We start from the raw sequence: 12,006 nt of genomic DNA on the forward strand, positions 1-12,006 counted from the left end.
ACTGACTGACTTCCATAAACCACTCCCATATAATTAAGTAGCTGGAAAATAAAAGAAACAAAACATGTGACATCAAAGGTTTGGAGAAGCATATTTTATAAACAACAAAAAAAATTAATTTGAAAAATAGATAGATAAATTGGACAAATAAAAGCCTTGTATGCAGTGCGGTCTTTGGAATAGAAAACTCCAGTGTTTCGGTCTGAATGAACCTGTGTGAACACAGCGTTCCTTGTGCACTGAAACTCCCTTTACCAGCTGGGCAGTGAGTCATAGAGGCCGGCTTCAGTGGTGGAGTAGGAGGTGGGCAGACTGGGTGGGAGGAGGTGCAAGGATGAGGAAGGGTGGCGGGGGTTGGGGGTGGGGCTGAGGTCTGGATGAGGAGGTTGAGAGACCAGGTTTGGGAGTCAGCTGGTCTCTCCGAGCCTGTGATTAATACACTGGGGCTGCTCTGCACAACCTCCACACCACACTGTCCTCACCTCCAATTAGCATGCTAATGAACCTGCATGTGTGTGACTATGTGAGTGTGTGTGTGTGTGTGTGTGTGTGTGTGTGTGTCACCTGGGGGCTCTTTCTCACTGTGCAGCATAAACAGAAACAGGCTGTCATTCAGCAGAAAGGCTGCAGCTCTGCTAATTGCGACTGTGTGTGTGTGTGTTATGGACTGTGACTGGTCTCGCTCGCTGCTGTTATGGTAACTGGTTGAATAGGAATGTTTTCTCTGCCTAGTTATACCTGTCATGGTGACCTTTGTTCTCTGTGATCGCTGAGATGTGGACAGGACCAGCCACAGCTCGTCCTCTCTGGGTGACATGATTAACAGGTCCACCGGCACTGTGCTGCATTATAAGCTTTTAACATACAGTTTTAACAACTTTTATTTCCCTTTCAGTCACTTAAATGCTGGAAAAGCATCTTATTTCCCTCTGTTATTCTCCCTGATGTTTCTCTCTGTTTTCTGTAAACTGTTGAATTTTTCTTCATTGTATGTTGTACAATCTATAAGCCCCTCCAAAGCAAAGTTGTGAATTTTTGATTTCCTAATTGACATTAAATCAAGTAAAGTTCATTCAGAAAGCTGTGCTGATTGGGTAGGAACAGCAGCGAGAAGCAGTGTGTGCAAGTATTTTGGGTGCTTCATCACACAAGTAAAAATTAACAGCAAAGACAGTGACTTTATTAAAAGCAGCTCACCTTGCTCTACAGCTACAAATGTAAAGACTACACTACAACTCAAGCATTATGCTACATGAGTTGCACTCTAATTGATTTCACCAAATTACTTGCTAGTTCAAACGTGTTCAAATTTTTATGGCTGCACCATTCCATCAAATCTAGATCTCTAGAGCATAATTATATATGATTTTCCCCAAAATAGAAAATTAAAGAAGATTAGGAAAAAAAAAAGTTTGGGGGCACACTGTGTGTTTGGAATGTCATTAATGATGAGACATTCATGATTAAGAAATGGAAAATTATAGTGTGAGGAATAAAACCATCGCTGAGAACACTGGCAGGTTCTCAGCTCCCTTGTGTTTTGAATTTTTTATAAAAGCAGAAGGCGTAATGTATGAAAGGTTTGGTGAAAATAACTCTAAACATCTTCATTATTAAAGTGATAAAGAGACGGGGAGGCTGGACATGCAGAAGCTTTTTTTCCTTGTTTTTTTTTGTGTTTGTTTTGTTTTTTTTTTATTGTAGCAAAGGGGTTAATGAGAAACATGGACCCTATGTTTAAGCAAAAACAAGTGCTTGTGAGGAACAAATGCTTGCATGATGTGACTTCCTTGTGCTTTTGTAAGTGGTGCTGAACCAAAACCATAATTTCACAGTCCAGCATTCAAAATGCAAAAGGTTGAAACCACACATTTCAGCAGTTCAAATTAAATACATCTCCATTTCACCAGTGTATTTTGGCTGTGCTAAAAAAAAAAAAAAAAAAAAGACAACCAATCCCTCTGCCTTTTCGACACTAGTATGAGGATTAGTTCATATGCTTTGTGGTCAGTGACCATTCAGCGTGTCATCACCTGCAAAAACTGTGCATCAACCGGGGCAGTTTAGAAATTCATTCATGAACAGCGATATAATCCTGTTTCCCTTTTGGCTGTTTGGTATGTACACGTATGTACAAGAATGTCTGTGTGTTTAAGCGCCTGATTGTGTGTGTGTGTGTGCATCCATGCTGCTTGTGTGCGTACAGACGCAGGCAGGGAAACAGCGAGCAGCAGTGCTACAGTAACCTTTGCAATAATCAGTTGTGTCTGATGGGCCTCTTTAATTAACCTTGTAGGAAATTAATCCTAGTGTTAAATGGACAAGAAAAAGATGTTTGATTACCACCGCGAGCCAACTGGGACTTCTCCCCCTGTCTAATTGCCCAGGAAGAGAGAACAAGAGAAAAAGTAGCGAGAATAAGAATGGGAGAACGAGATAGGGAGAGAGAGGTGAGAGGCGAGAGCGAAGAGCGAAGCGTCTCGAATCCTGTGGTGTCATTAGCGTCCGTGTGAATGTCAGTTAGTCCCTGGAGCACTGATAAGGCTTCACCAAGAAGAGAGAGGAGAGGGGAGGAGACGGGGGACGCTGAGGAAAAGGGTGAAAATATTTTTTCTTAAACTGAGAGGGACAACAATGTCTATAATGTGCAGAAATTCTGCCGAATAAGTAAGGAACTAACAGAGAAGAGAAGTGAAGAGACTGTCAAGTAATTCCAGAAATTCCTCAGCAGAAGCCAGGTGTGTTCAAATGCCCACACTCAGTCACACAACTGGAGATATCAGCTCACTTTCATTGTGTTGAACTCCTACACATGAAAAGTGTTTTAAGCTGTGTAAAAAAGACCTGGTCATTCATTTCATAAAGTGTGTGGGATTGTCAGATATTATGTTCAGAAATTACCAAAAGACAGGAGCTGACAATGACTTTGTAACATGCTGAGGCCTTAACTCTTAAGGCAACTGAGAGCAGATTTTTAGATGTCATTTTAGTAAACAAGTATGTGTAATTTTTACTTCAAAAACACACAAATCAATCTGGTACGAGTCTTAATATTATTACTTTTGCGCCCTCTTAAGTAAAGTGGATTGTCCTGTAAAAACTGACAAGCGACAGTTTAGAATGGAAATGTGAGTTAATGAAGATTTACAAATATCTAGGATTTAATCACGAGAAACTGATTTATGAACAAATTATTTTCTCAAGCCCTTATGTGCCATATAGTTTGACTAAATTTGCTCCTTCATGGAACCTCAGAGCTATGACGAGGTGATAATCTGCACCATGACTTCATCTTCATCTCTTTCCTCAAGGCTTGTTCAGGCAGGTGCTTCCTCTCTCTGTGCTCACTAATGTCTCTCGATCTCTGCACTGACCTCAGCTATCCATGACTCATCTCACAGTGCGTGTGTGTGTGTGTGTTGGCAGGGATTATCTGTCAACTGATTTGTCGACTTCCCGTATCCCTGCAGGTGTCTGTATCAATAATCCAGAGGGCAGAGAGAAGAAAACCATCCGAGGCGGTGTCCATTGTTTTCAGCTTTGTCTCTTTAGTCTGTCCTCTAGCCCTGAACAAAACCAGTTGAATCCCAGTGTAGGCCACCAGTGCATAAGTAGCAAGATAAAATAAAGTAACTTTACAAAAGTTACAAAACAGTGTTAGCCACCACCCAGCACCGTCTCTATGCCTTGCCCCCAAGCTAACATCTGAAACGTCCTGGATCACTGCATGGATAGTCCTGACACTTGTATAACCAGATTTATACCTGTCCTTCAGATGACTTTGTGTGGAGGTTCCAAAGATATGCCGTAACTGGGCCTACATGTCGGGTGTAACGCAGCTGTGAAGATACCACACGGGCAACTGTGACTGGCTGGTTGTGTTTTTCCGCTACAAGTCTTTTGCTCAGCGTGACATCTGCTTCCTGTCAGTGAATGACAAATATAGTACGGAAACAAGGTGGACCTTCCCACCGTCGCTTACATCACAAAGTCAACAAAGAACTGTAAACACCTTTAATGTGGGGAATATAATTAAAGCATGATCAGCAGATGAAATCCAAGCTTAAACTCAAATACGTGAAAGGCCTGCACCAACAAGCTTTCAAAGGCAGGACTCCTGATAATCCCTAGAATCAATAATAAATTCGTCATACTACTCAACATTAACACCAAACAAAGTTTTTTTGCAGCTAGATTGTTGTCTGTGTCCATATGGTTCCTTCAGCACTTTGCTAATGAGTAGTTTTTAAGACAAATATTGCAGGAAGTTGAATGTAACTGAATAAATTCTGAACAAAAGTTATCTGTTGTAAATGTAAGCTTTTCCTTTCATGAGCTGTAGCTCCTAACAAATATCTAAAAATGAACATTATCTAATTAAAAGGTAAAAGTTGTCTCAGTAAGTCTCAGTAACTTAGTCAGTGAGTACTAATATTTTAAAAAGTTCTTTAAAAAAAATAAAACATACAAACATAAATGAGATTAACTGCCCTCATTATAGATGTCTGTTTTTCAGATTTGCATTTATACGTGAGTCCACTTGAATATTGTTCTTGTCAGTCAAGCGTCCACTAACTTCACTGTCTGCGCCTCACCTCCACTTCTCCTCTTAACGAGCTTGTTAGTGTTAACTCATCAGCAGGGTCAAAAGCAGAGAACACACATTACAACACAGCCAAAAGATCACATTACTCAATTTGAATAAATACAAGGCAATTTGTCACTGTCATGTCAGTGTTGCCCCTTTCTCTGTCTGCCCTCACTGGCTCTCTCATCCTCCTTCCCCCACCCCCCACCCCTCCTCCTCCTCCTCCTCCTCCTCCTCCACGCCCTGACTCCTCGGCCCCGGCACAGCAGCAGGAAGCAGTAATGGTGATTGTATTAACCCGTCATAGAGAGTGCTGACCTTTGCTTCTGTTCAGCTGGAGGTAATAGGCCAGGAACACACACTCACACACAGAGACATGTGTTTGAATGTGTAGACACTCACACTACAGGATTCAGCCAAAGTTGAAGATTTTGGAAGAATTTGGGGGCTTGTGGAAAAGGTGAAACTTTTTCTTCTTTTCTCTTGATGGAGGTGATCCAGCATTGAATTGGCTGACAGAGGGAATATAAACTGAAATGCGTTTGCTGAAAACAACTGGTTCTGAGTTTTAGGGAAAAGATAACGGACAGCATTGTCACAGCTGGTGCAGTGGGAAATTACATAACATGGCCGTTGACTATTTTGCCTCCATGAAGAATACACTCTCTTTATGTCCCTCTTTCTCTCTCCTACTCTGCTAGTTCGTGGCTTTAGCCCCACAGCTGTGTGTCTGAACTTCCTGTGTAGCTGTTGATGTTATGGAGGTTATATTGCCTAAATACACCATGCCTTACTTGTGTGCATTCTAAAATTGTTGCTTATATGCTGTCCACACACACAGACACACACACACACACACAAGCACACACACACAGATGCAGAAGGCACCACGCCATGTTCAGCTTTGAATTTTTGATTTGTAATGGCAGCCTGTGTAGAAAATCTGTGGGACGCTGGTGACATTTTTACTTTTACGCTGCTCTGTCTAACAAGAGGATGGCTTTACTCATTGGCTAGATAAGGAATCTCATGGCCTCATACGCCAAAAGATCACATTACAGGTTGTTATAGGTTGTTTTTGTATGACAGAGATAAGAGTGGTGTGTAAGAGAAGCATTAATATATGATGGACACTGAAGTGAACATTTAATTATCAGCTGTGAACATTGTGGGGTTAGGTGTACTCCCCTACTGATCAGTACTTTGTATTTGCTTATCTTATATGTGCTCATATTAGCTTAGACAAATAGTGAACAAAGTACATAATGCTTGGCTCTGTATCTTTGAACTGAACTGAACTGACAGAAACTATTCAAATCAGCAAACTGGTTCAGAATTTACACATCTGATCTGAATTTGCTTCCACGTTAACACCAACATTTCCCATCTGGTTTTCTCAGAGGATTTTCTCATTTGGCTTTCTCACATACCTTCCCTGTCCAATATTTAAAAGAGTGCTCTTACTGTTAGTTTTAGCATTAATATAACTGGCCCTCTATGTTTGCAATATTTTCAGTATTCTCTTATCACTTATATCCTGAGGAATGAATTGAGTCGAGACACTAAAACAACCGTTTCATCTCAATTCTCTTGAGAGTTGCATCCTTAGGGGGCCTGTTTTCATCTCCAGGCCGACAGAACATTTGTGTATCTAGAACCACTGAGTCCCATGTGATATCTAAATATCACCCACATTAACCCCAACACCTTCACACAGACATCTATATTTCCTAAGCAGATTAATTAAAAAGAATAAAGTTCAACATAAAACATGAAAATGAAGACAATCTTGCTGTTACAGTATATAGCAGAAGATATGTGGCAACAGTATGAATCGCACATACAATTTTTTTGCCAGAATAAACTTATCTGGTTTGCCAGAAAGGAAAGCCTTTAATAAAAGAATTTCTCAGAGATGTGTGTGAGGCGGAAGTCACACAGGGCACCTCTGAGTGAACGGGGGTTAGCACAACAGCTCAGACCTCCTGCACTCCTTCATCTGGCTGTTTCAACATCCCTCCATCCCCTCCACCCTTTCCAATCCAGTCTCTTAAACAAATCCTCTTCTTTCTGACAACCTAAGACACACACACACACACATATTTACAAAGAGCCACAGGGCAGAGCTGTGACCTATCCAGACTTTGACCTGTGTGGGTGAAACAGTCAAACTCTTCGTGTACCCAGATGTCCTCTTGGCTTTTTAAAACCTCACAGTTTCTCCTTCACTTTCTTTTCTCCTCTCCTCTTTCCCGTTTGCTCTCCTTTCCCTCCACCCCCCTCTGGAGACTCAGTGATAACCAGGGTAGACGGGAGGAGGAAGTGAGCGGAGGAACGAGGGATGGGAGAGGAGGAGGGAGGGGGTGAGAGGGAGTTGTGATGTCCCGACTCAGGGATATTTAATCCTCTCTGTGAGGGGCGAGCGTCTCTCTCCCTCTGTTTGGCTTCTGGAGATCAAAGAGGCAGTTCAGATCCTGGCGAGATTGCTCACTCTCTCCTCCTGAGTGGACCAGAGACTCTCTCTCTCTCTCTCTCTCTCTCTCTCTCTCCCTCACACACACACACACACACACATACACACACACACACACAAGTACTTGGGCTGACTGGTGAGGACACTGGTGGTGGTGGTGGTGGTAATGAGGCTGTGATTGATGGGACTTTATGCTTCTTTACTCCACTGTCTTAAACCACCAGCGTATGGATACGCTCCAAACAAAATCAAATCTGTGTGCAGAGGAAAAATGGTTGGTTCAAAGAAGACCCACATTTGGCTTTAAATCAACAATATCATGTGATTTTCTTTACGACTGAATTAGAGCTTGACCTCTACAGAGTTACACTATTTTAGAAGTTAATTTTTTGCATTAAGAATCTTCTTATGCCAGTATGCTCCCATTGTGTCTCAAAAGCTTCTTTTGGCATGGACACAATAAAACAAACACACCTGGAGTATACTGTTGGCTTCAGGCCGTGACCATAACGTTAGTGTGGATACATTTGAAAAAGCATCCTTTTTTTCTGCTTTGGCCCTCCACCCACACCAAGCCGATAATTCACCCACCAGAAACAGATAGTACTGAAAGTGCTCTCCAAAACAAAGACAAATTTTTCTCATGCTGTGATATCCAGGCGGAGCACTGAGTTTTTTGAGAACTCTGGTGTCCACTTTTGAGAAATTTGATATTATGGTGCATTCTTTTATCTGTTGCCTGTCTTCCAATTTTTCTTGCCAGTCACTCAACTGAAACATCAAAACATCTACCAATCAGCTGCAATGAAATTTCTGGATATTCGTGTTTCCCCAAACAATGAAGCCTATTGACTGTGGTGATCCCCTTTTTGCTAGATTTACAGTTGTGATTTGGAAAACGTCATCCACTATTGGACGGACTGACATAAAATTTGCTACAGGCCTTTATGTTCTTCTCATTAATTGCAGTCACTTTGGCAAAACTTTTTTTAACTTGTCATCATTAGCTAAAAATAAAACACTCCCAACATTCCCATTAGCCTCTTCTTTAGCATACATTTAGTGCTAAATAGCATCTGTTGATGGTGTAAAATATACTTCAACTAAACAACAGCATGCAAGCTTTCTCACTGTGAGCATGTTAGGGTGCTGATGTTGGCATTTAGCTCTAAGTACTAAGGCCTAAATACAGCCTCACTAAATTGCTAACACAGTTAGATCTTAGTTGAAACACGAAGACATGGTCATGAAAGAACTCTATGGGTTGACATGGCTAGTAAAAGGTCCTCTGCGCCTTAGTCTCCCTTGCTAAGTAACATTTAGTCTTAATGAAGTATGGTGGAACAATTTTTACAAATTTGAATGTCAGAAAGAAATGCACAGGCCATGGGAAGATTTAAAAGTAGGTCCAAAAGAAGAACAGCTCACTGCTGACGCCTGACAAGAACATCAATATTGGACATTTAGCAAAACCTCAGATACAGCGTGGCATCTTAAGGAAACATGATTAGCAATCCAATATGGATTATCCTAGGGATTCAAGACTTAGTTTTATGTAAGATAAGATAAGATAAGATAGCCCTTTATTAGCCCAACACTGCATATCTGTAAGGTGAACAGGTGGTCCATAACATCAGATGTCATCCATGGAAATTCTCACAGACTTGTCTCAGAATTAAACATGTTCAACAAATCTGTGAATGCACTCATCAGAGGCTCAGCACTTTATTGTTGGATCCGGTAATGTTTTTTCTCATCTAATGCCTAAAATTAGTTTCACACCCATTGCAGCCTTGCCAAGTGTTTATAGTATTACTTAAAAGATATTCTCTGAGGCACGCAGTGAGTACATTTCAGCGCTTTCTGTTTCATCACCCTGGAGGAGTTTGTTAACAGTGGGAGCTAAAAACCGTATAGCTGGCGATAACAAAAGTGATGATTCCAATGTTTCCTTTCTATTTGTATTTTAATTTTATACCAATCCCCTGAAACACACACACAGACTCGTGTACTTACGCACACTCACAAACCTACACACAAATGTAAACCCACAACTCCCCTGCCACTCGGCTTCTGGGGTTTGCAGGTCTCTGATAGGAAGCCTCTGAAATGGAAAAGAGATAAGAGTAAATAAACAAACAAATACAATAAAACCGAATTTGTGCTGGTTCAGTGCACACACAGGGAGAGGGGGAGAGGGAAATGGAGGGAGTGCACTCTGCAAGGCCTGACGACGAACCCCACAAAGATGCATTCTCAGTAAAGCAAAGCAAGGTAAATACCTAAGTGAATTCATGCAAGTTCCATTTATTCAGTGAAATCTGTTGAGACTGTGCACCGATAGAGAGAGAGCGAGACACCATTTGGCTCTCTAACAATGGAGCTATCAGTTACTACCTCTGTGTTCCCTTGATATGATCTCAGTCCATTTTATACAACTGAATTGCTCCACAAAAAAGCATTTTATTTCCATCACAATAATGTCATTTGGTGTTGTCAGCGAATTCTCAGTGGCATACTGAGCTTTCTCTCAGCCCTTGTTGATACCTTAGTGGAGGAACTGCGGTAAACCAAATGTTCTGCGCAGCCAATCTGTCTTTAAAGCTGTGCCACAGGCTTTGATGTGCGCCCACACCAAAACACCACTCCAACAGCCTTTCTTCTCAGATGTTGCTTAATTACACTATCATAGTCTGTTAATTACCTTATCAGTGCTGCATAATCCCATGGTCAGTGTCTGAACAGCATGTATCAAAGCAAAGCAAGTATCTTTCATGGATTTTTTTTTTTTTTTTTTTTTTTTTTTGGCTCTGATTAGTGAATGCAGCAGCCCTAAACAGAAGACGGCAGGTTGCAGTTTTAGACAGGGTTTTAAGCAGAAGCTAAAGCTTTCCCACCCAGTACTTGAGCACAGCCTCCCTGCTTGTGGGTATAGATACTACATGGTTCCTTCCGTACAGCCTTTGGATCTCTCTGTGCCAGTGTAAATTTTAACAGCAATTATAGATTTCATCTTACTTCTTAGATGGAAATGTATATTAGTTTCAGTCTAGTTTCAGACAATCACATCCCAAAGTTTTGACTCAGTTTTAGCCAACAAAAGGTCATTAAGTTTTAGTCAACTTGTAGTCAAAGTGTTTTTTTCTTTAAACTAATTCTGTTAGGATAAGGTTAGCGGATATCAGTGTCAATACAAACCAGCCTGGAGTGCAGCCTGTGTTGAGACTCTGCAGGTCTGCATACTTATTTGAAAGAGCAGAAGCCTCTGCATGATCAGCAGCTCCATGTTTACACATTTCTTTTTAAAGATGCAATACAGTTTGATCAGGCTGTTATGTAGGTTGTACTGGCAAATATCACCATTAAAATCACACTTGTGTTGAAACAGTACTGTTAGTTTAACAGTTAGTTTATATGCCTACTTGGTCTCACAGATAAGAATTCATACACAAATATCTTCCAAAAGAATTACTGTATAATTTTAAAAATATCTAGACTAGATAGTAATTGCAATGCATGCCATGTTTAGGGCTTGCCATGAATTTTTTTCTCCTAAGGACAAGTGATTGAAAATGAATTAAATGTAACTACAAGTTGCTTTTTCAAATATATAAATAAATAACTTTGCATGTTTCAATATTGCAGCAGCACTTGTTAGAACATCACTGACATGCTGCTATTTTCCCCAGTAGTAAAACTGAGTGAAATGTCCATTAGATTTGAGAGTGAAAGGACCAAACCAAAGAGCAGAAGATCAATCGATCTGTATTGAGATGCCATATGAGAGAACCCCAAGCAAATATAATATCAAACTTTAAAATGTGAAATAATCCATCTACTCACAAAATCAGAATCTTCGCGGTTGGCTTGGAATCATCGGGTGACTATAAACACCCTCTCATGTACGTATTTTACTTTGAGAGCATCTGATGTGTTGCATATATGTCGATTTTTACCTCCACACAACTCTGTTTCGATTTGGAGGTGATAATTAAAAAATTATTGGAAAGGCCTGAGAAGAGTTTGTCAAGCGTGGAAGATGCCTAAATGTTAATTCCACTCAGAATATGTTAACGTATGCACAGATGTTAATGCAGACTCCACGTCGGGCTCTTGTGTTGTGCACCTCAGTGCTTTCCCTGTGTTCTTCCCCGCAGCTCTGCCAGCAGCCTACTGGATCTGTCAACTTGGGGAAAATTTCCATTTTGCAGCTAACTCTGCAGCCTTTTGAAGGATACGTCTTGCCGACTTTTATCTCTCAGCGCGTCTGCAAACTAATTAATATTTTTTTCTCTCTCTCTCTCTCTCTGTCTCTCTCTCTTTCCTTCAGGCAAATATTTGTTTCCTCAGAAGTGAGCGTGGGCAACCTTCCTCACAGCTCCATATGCTGCCAGCTGCCAATCAAGTGGGCTGGAACCCTGAAACTAATCGCAGCCTCCCTCCTCCTCCTCCTCCTCCTCTTTCCTCTGTTTCCTCTTCCTCTCCTTCAGCAGAAATAAAGGGGGGGGGGGGGGGGGGGGGGGGGGTGTAGCGTGGTGTTGAAGGGAAATAAAGACATACAGTAGAGAATAAGAAAGGGAATGGTTGAGACACAAGCCCAAAGCAGTCTCTTCTGTTCAATCTGTCCACATAGAGCTCTTCCTGAGTGATTCTGAACTCTTTGTTTTTATTCTTCTTTATTGTATTTATTTATTTACTCTTTAAATCGGTTGTAGGCCTGTTGTTTCTGCACAGGGATTGGTTGGTTTGCCAGTCAAGCCAGATTTGGACCGTAGAGACGTCTTTTCTGTCCACAGCACCAAATGAGAAGCTGGATGTTTCCTTCTGGAGTGTAGTTTGGTAGAAAGAAAATAGTTCCTACATGAAACTGCTCACAGCAAGGTCTGGGGATTATGTTGAGTGATTGGGTTGAGATTTCAGTAAAGAGACACTGCTGGTTTTGTAT

This window comes from Scatophagus argus, chromosome 12, assembly GCF_020382885.2.
Source record: "Scatophagus argus isolate fScaArg1 chromosome 12, fScaArg1.pri, whole genome shotgun sequence".
Classification (NCBI taxonomy): Eukaryota; Metazoa; Chordata; class Actinopteri; family Scatophagidae; genus Scatophagus; species Scatophagus argus.